Below are 6941 nucleotides of genomic sequence, written 5' to 3' on the forward strand. Positions count from 1 at the left end.
TTTTTCCAGAATATTTTGTTTTCAGCAGAAGTTCTATTTTCATTGAATCTAGGGATATGAAAGTGACATATAGATGTAGAGTCTTTCACACCATTGCACTTGCATATATATGTGAGTAGGTGTATGTATACACACAAACATACATATATTTCTTTTGGGCAAATTATTTTTCTTGTTAACTTTTCTCAAAATCCTGTTACGAAGAGAAAATAGAAGCCACAATGTTTTGAGGCAGCTCCTGGTGTCATACATACAAACATATTCTGTGATCTGCATTGTATAAAAAACCCTTGTTTACCCTGCACCCCACTTCAGTTTCTGTTCAACTCCGCTCCTTCTAAAAGAAAACTGATCTCCATTGATCACCCTTACTTCCTGTTTTCTTCTCAAACTATTCCAAGTGGGCTTTGGTTTTGGCATTGCTGTAGAAGCAGGTTTTCTAGATCTCCTACTTCTTCCTTTCCAGAGCAAGCGTGGAGTTAGTAACACTTTTCCAGTGTTCCCAACCTCTCCTGGGACTCTCTAGAGCTGGGAGCAGGCAGAATTAGCAGGCCAGGTCACATTGGTCAGGCACATTTGAACCCACTAACTAAAAATTCATCACCAGCCTGGCCAACATGGTGAAACCCTGTCTCTACTGAAAATACAAAAATTAGCTGGGTGTGGTGGCGGGCACCTGTAATCCCAGCTACTCAGGAGGCGGAGGCAGGAGAATTGCTTGAATTCTGGAGGCTGAGGTTGCAGCGAGCTGAGATCGTGCCACTGCACTCCAGCCTGGGCAACAGAACAAGACTGTGTCAACGCCCCCCAACCCCCACAATAACAACAAAAAATCGTAATGTAGACATAGCTGTGGACTCTTGATTTCCATAGTGGAATTTGAGAAAGTGCTCCTGGTATTTAGTGAGCAGGGGCCAGGGATGCTAAACCATTTGCAATATATAGGACAGCTTCACCAAAAAGGAGTTATCCTGCACTGTTATCAGTTATACCCTCCTTGAAAAACACTTATTTAGAGGAAGAAACTAATTCTTTAGTAACAAAAGTTGAGATTGCAGAAATCAGAAGACTGGACAGAGTTAAAGGGGAAAAGCAGATATTACGGCCAGGAAAGACAACTGGGAAAATAATATATACCCAAATCTAACTATACTTAAAAAAGGAATTAGAAAAGGGGAAGATGCTTTGTCGTTATTAGATCAGAAACTGTGGCAGAGGTCCAAAGAAATCTTAGGTAGAAAGAGAGGGGAAGATATGAGAGAGCAGACTGAACTGTCTATAGACCCTGCTGAGAAGCAGAATCCAAAAAAAACTGTTGAGAGGTGGCTCTTAAAGCTGAATGTGAAAAATTCATAATATAGACAATTGGGAACCCACTATCTTAAGGACTGAGACTGCTATTTTGAGTAGTTACAAAGATTCTGGACAGATTATAGAGAAGAGTAGGAAGATCTGTAGAAAATACTGGAAGAATTACAAGGGAAGTATCAATATGATGGTTTTGGGTGAACTTCATGCTGGATAAGTAAATGGAATAGACTTCTAAGGGAAGATGCAGCAATAATGAGGCATATTATGGGGGAACCAGGCAGGAATAAAAGAGAATGAGTCCAGTTTGATGGGGAACAATCACTTGAGTGGGATTGTTCTACTCAGAGAGGAGAATGTAAACAAACTGTTGGACCCTGCATTCAGATTGGGTCTCTGAAATCTAAAGCTATAGCCATGACCAGAGTCTATGCAAAATAACAAACCCAGAATTAACCTGAAGCCGTGTGTTGGGAGTAATTCTTACAAGATTATGGATATATGCTTCATGGATCCACAAGCCTATTACCTCCACAGCACCACCTTGGCCTTGAATGATGAACAAGATAAATAGAATGTCAGGCAGCTTATCTACATTGTCTCCTATGTCTGGCACACACATTTAAAGCTAGGAGCTTGCATACACTAAAGCTCCCACAGAACTTGGCATCAGTTGATAATCCTGGACTGCAAGCCTGACTGCAAAACACAGAAAAACTAAAAAATAAGTTTAAATCCCTAACATCTAGAAGGCCTGTATAAAACGAGGCTATTGTGGTCAACTTCTGTATTTGCCCCCTCTCCCCACCTTCCTCTCCCCGGCACATAGGCTGGTGCCCGCAGTCCTTGTCTGTGTAACAGCTACTTACCTCTGCATAATACTAGCATAAGCAGACATGAAAGGAACAAGGTCAAAATCCCAAATGACCTACAGTTTAAGGTCATTCACTCAGACCACAGCAGGTAAACACCAAACTCACATGGCATAAAACAGGTCACTGACAGTCTCTAAATTTAAAACCAAAACCAAATTGTACCACGAAATCTTAAATTCCTCATATGGCTTAAACATTTTCATGGGCAATTTACTCCCCAAATTTCATTTATCTTTGCAATGTTCCTAACCGATGCACCAGATGTCTAGTATATACACATGGTCCCAGGTAAGTATCTCCCTGCTGTAGTTTCCTCTGGTTTTCATCTATTCTTTTAAACATGGCTCTTCTGATCTCCATCTCAGGAATTGTTTTTGATTCCTGAAAAAAGAGAGTTGAAACACTGGGCTATTTTGACAACTTACATAGGATCCTCAAATTCTAGAACCGCCATTGTTACAGTACTTTTCTAAATAAAGCCGTAAATAAGTAAAGCCAAATATTACGTATATAATTTGAAAGAAAATCATATAGAAAGAATACCTGTAATTCTATCATATAGAGATAATAGTCAATAACCTTTTATTTTCTTTAGAGAGGTATAGACACATTATGTACATGTGTGTATGTATATACATATATTTTATAAAACTATAATAGTTGACAATAGTGTGTATTGACATTTTCCAGTTTTAAAATAAGAATATATTATTATGGTGTAAAATTTGTTAACAACCCGATGCTATTCATATAATATTTTCCCTTATTAGATATTTAGGTTGTTTCCTTTTTAAAACTATTATTATAAACAACTCTTTAACATTATTTTTAAATCGAGAGGACAGTTAGTTCCACCTGTAGATTTTTTTTTCTACCCTCAAATTGTTAATTGTATTGTATTGAATAACCAATCCATCATATATGCACTGATTTGAAATATCTTTATCATGTACTAAATTCATATTTGTGTCTGGAATTTTTATCAGATTAGTGTTGCAATAAATTCATAGTCACTGATTTCAGCCAAGTCCTTATTACTTATTTGTATATCTTTATGCTTGGCTTCCACTTTTATTCTCCTCAGGTATTAGTTTGGAACTTCACTATAGTCAATGCTCCCTTTTAATCTTGGTGCTAGTCTCTTTGTCATCAGTAAGATAAAGGACACACGTGTGATCTCTGCAACACCTTTGTATTCATTTCCTAAGGCTGCCATAACCAAGTACCACAACCTTGGGGGCTATGAAAATGGAAATTTATGCTGTCACAGTTCTAGGGGTTAGAAGTTTGAAATCAAGGTATGAGCAGGGCCATGCTCCTTCTAAACCTTGTAGAGGATAATTCTGTCTTGCCTCTTCCTAGCTTCTGGAAGCTCTTGGCAATACATGGTCATTCTTTAGCTTGCAAATGCAGCACTCCAGTCTCTGCCTCAGTTGTCATGGCCATCATCCCTCATGCGTCTTCACATTGTCTTTCTTGTGTGTGTGTGTGTGTGTGTGTGTGTGTCCAAATTTCTCTCTTTTATAAAGATTGCAGTTGTATTGGATTAGGGGCGCACCATAGTCCAGTATGATATCATCTTTACTAATTACATCTGAAACAGCCTTATTTCTGAATAAGGTCACATTCTGAGGGAGTGGGGTTAGGACTTGAACATATATTTTGGGAGAACACAATTCAACCCATAGAAATCTCTCCTCCAACCACACACCACCCACATTCGCTCTCATTTCACTCTCCTCTTGTATCGAAGGATGATGGCTTCTTTCTGTTCAGGTTAATTTCGTGTTTTTGTTCTTTATTCCAACGGCTTCTATGTGTTCTGAGACTTTGCTCTATCAATGAACCACTCTTTTTGGCATTTTCATCTTCTACCTTTCCATTAAAAACTCCCCTGCGTTCCGACAACACAGCGCTCTCATGTCCCTTTCTTATCCCTCTCCTATTCAAGATACGAAGTTATCCTTTCCTTGAACTTGAACCCCGGTTTAGTCATAATTACATCTTTCTCTTATTCTTTATATATTAGGTCTCTTCACTTCTATCAAGGGCATTAGCTGCTTAGGGTTTTCATAAAGAATTGCCACTGTTGTCCTTTGACATGAATCATTGTGTGTAGAGGACAATTAAAGAAAATCAAGACTGAGTTAAGATGTAAATATTGATACATTTTGATTTGATTTTTATATATGGTGAGACATAGAGTCTAGTTTTATTCTTCTACATATGGTTATCCAGTTTTCTCAGCATCATTTATAGAAGAGACTGCTCTCTCCTTATTGTATTTTCTTGGTATTTTCATCCAAAATGGGTTGGCTGTAAGTGTGTGGATTGGTATCTGGGCTCTCTCTTCTGTTCCATTGTTTTTATGCAGTACCAGCTGATTTGTTGTCAGGTAGCATGATGCCTCCAGTTTTGTTCTTTTTGTTCAAAATTTCTTTGGCTATTTGGGGTCTTTTAGGGTTTCATATTAATTTTAGTACGTTTTTTTCTATTTCTGTGAGGAATGTCATTGGTATTTTCACAGGGATTACACTGAATCTGTAAATTGCTTTGGGTAGTACGGTCATTTTAACAATATCGATTCTTCCAATCCATGGGCATAGAATATATTTTTATTTAAAAATAAAGATACTACTAGACAAAAAATACTATAAAGCTACTAGAACAAAACACTGGAGAAATCCTCCAGTACATTGATCTGGGCAAAGATATTTTGAGTAAGCCTCAAAAGCACAGGAAATAAAATCAAAACTAGATAAATGGGATTACATAAAGCTCAAAAGCTTCTGCACAACAAAGAAAACAATCAAAAATTGCATAGACAACCTACAGAATGAGAGAAAATATTTGCAAACTATCCATCTGACGAAGAATTAATAACCAGAATATATAAGGAACTCAAACAACTCAGTAGTAAAAAACTAAATAATTGATTAAAAAATGGGCAAAAGATCTGAACAGACATTTCTCAAAGAAGACATACAAATGGCTAACAGATATATGAAGAAATGGTCACCACCACTAATTATCAGAGAACTGCAAATCAAAACCACAATGAGATATCATCTCCCTCCAGTTAGAATGGCTTTTACAAAAAAGACAGAGAATAACAGATGCTGGTGAGAATGTAGAGAAAGGGGAACCCTTGTACACCATTAGTGGGAATGTTAATTAGTACCTCTTTTTTGAAAAAGACACCTGTACTTGTATGTTTCTTGCAGCACTATTCACAATAGCAAAGTCATGGAATCAACCTAAATGTCCATCAATGGTAGACTGGGTAAAGAAAATGTGGTATGTATACACCATGGAATATTACACAGCCGCCAAAATGAAATTATGTCCTTTGTAGCAACATAGATGCAGCTGGAGGCCATCATCTTTTAAAAACATAACTAGTGAGATGGCTGCTGATGCTGCGAAAAGTGCTGCTGTGATTATCATCCTGATTCCAACAGGAATAGTTTGGTTGAGACCAGTAAGGGTTGAAATTCAACCACAATTGCCCCAGTTATGAAATCCTACAGCCTGGAATGCATGTACAGCAAACTAACAAATATAGACGAAGAAGAATACAAAGAATATGAATGAACTATCACTCCTGAAAGCTCCGTAAAGTGGTCTGTACCAACAGACAAATGAACAAGGAGTAAAAAGCAAGAACCACGGGATACTCAATCCAAAATCAACCACTCTTATGAAATCAACACAAAACCAAGACAAGCATCTGAAGATATTTAGAAACAGTGTTACAGCATGGAACATCCAGAAGTAGTATATAAGCTTTACTGTCTTTTGGAATTCTATAGGAATGTCACAGAAAAATCCGGATAGAAACAAGGTTCTATAGGAAAATTGCTGAGAAGAAGTGGCCAATTATTTTTTCTACCATGTTGAGTGAGGTTTTGCATTTCTCATTCCCGATGATCGAATTATGCATCTTTTCTTTCTACTTCTTCTTGGTGTTTAAGAAGTTCAGCTTGGGCCAACACATGTTTTTTTTTTTTTTTTTTTTTTTTTTTTTTTGCAATCAGTGTATAAACTGGATGTTTCTCTGTTGTTTCATTATTGCTGGTTGTATATTGGGTACGTTAGGCATCCTCACACTGCCTCGTGGAGGTCTGAAGGGATTGTTGAGATCTGGTTCAAAAGAAAGGAAATCAATATGTCCAAGAGATGTCTGCACCCCCATGTTTACTACAGCACTATTTACAATACCCAAAATATAGAATAAATCTAAGTGCCCATCAATGGATAAATGAATAAGTAAAATGTGGTATATACACAATATTATCCAGCCATAAAAAGAATAAAATCCTGTTATTTGTAGCAACATGAATGGAAGTGAAGGACATTATGTTAAATGAAATACACCAAGCACAGAAAGACAAATATAGGATGTTCCCACTCACATGTGTGAGCTAAAAAGGTGGAGCTCATGAAGTTAGATAGATTTCCAGAGGCCAGGAAGGGTGGGAAAGGAGGGAATAAAGAGAGATTATTAATTGGGTACAATTATATAGTTACTAATAGATAAAAGAAATAAGACCTGGTGTTTGATAGATCAGTAGGGTGACTATAGTTAACATTAGTCTGTTAAACATTTCAAAATAGCTAGAAGAGAATAATTTGAATGTTTCTAGCATAAAGAAAAGTTAAACATTTAATGTGATGGATATCCTAATTACCCTGATTTGATTATATGTATGTATCAGATTATCACATGTACCCTGAAAATATGTACATCAATTATGT

The 6941-nt window shown here is 37.0% G+C and overlaps 1 pseudogene; it reads right to left on the reverse strand.

The window, feature by feature from the left end:
- Nucleotides 1-5501: 5501 nt before the first annotated feature.
- On the reverse strand, nt 5502-6378 carry LOC102130296 (secretory carrier-associated membrane protein 1-like; annotated as a pseudogene).
- Between the last annotated feature and the right edge of the window lie 563 nt (nt 6379-6941).

This window comes from Macaca fascicularis, chromosome 1 (assembly GCF_037993035.2).
Source record: "Macaca fascicularis isolate 582-1 chromosome 1, T2T-MFA8v1.1".
Taxonomy (NCBI): Eukaryota; Metazoa; Chordata; class Mammalia; order Primates; family Cercopithecidae; genus Macaca; species Macaca fascicularis.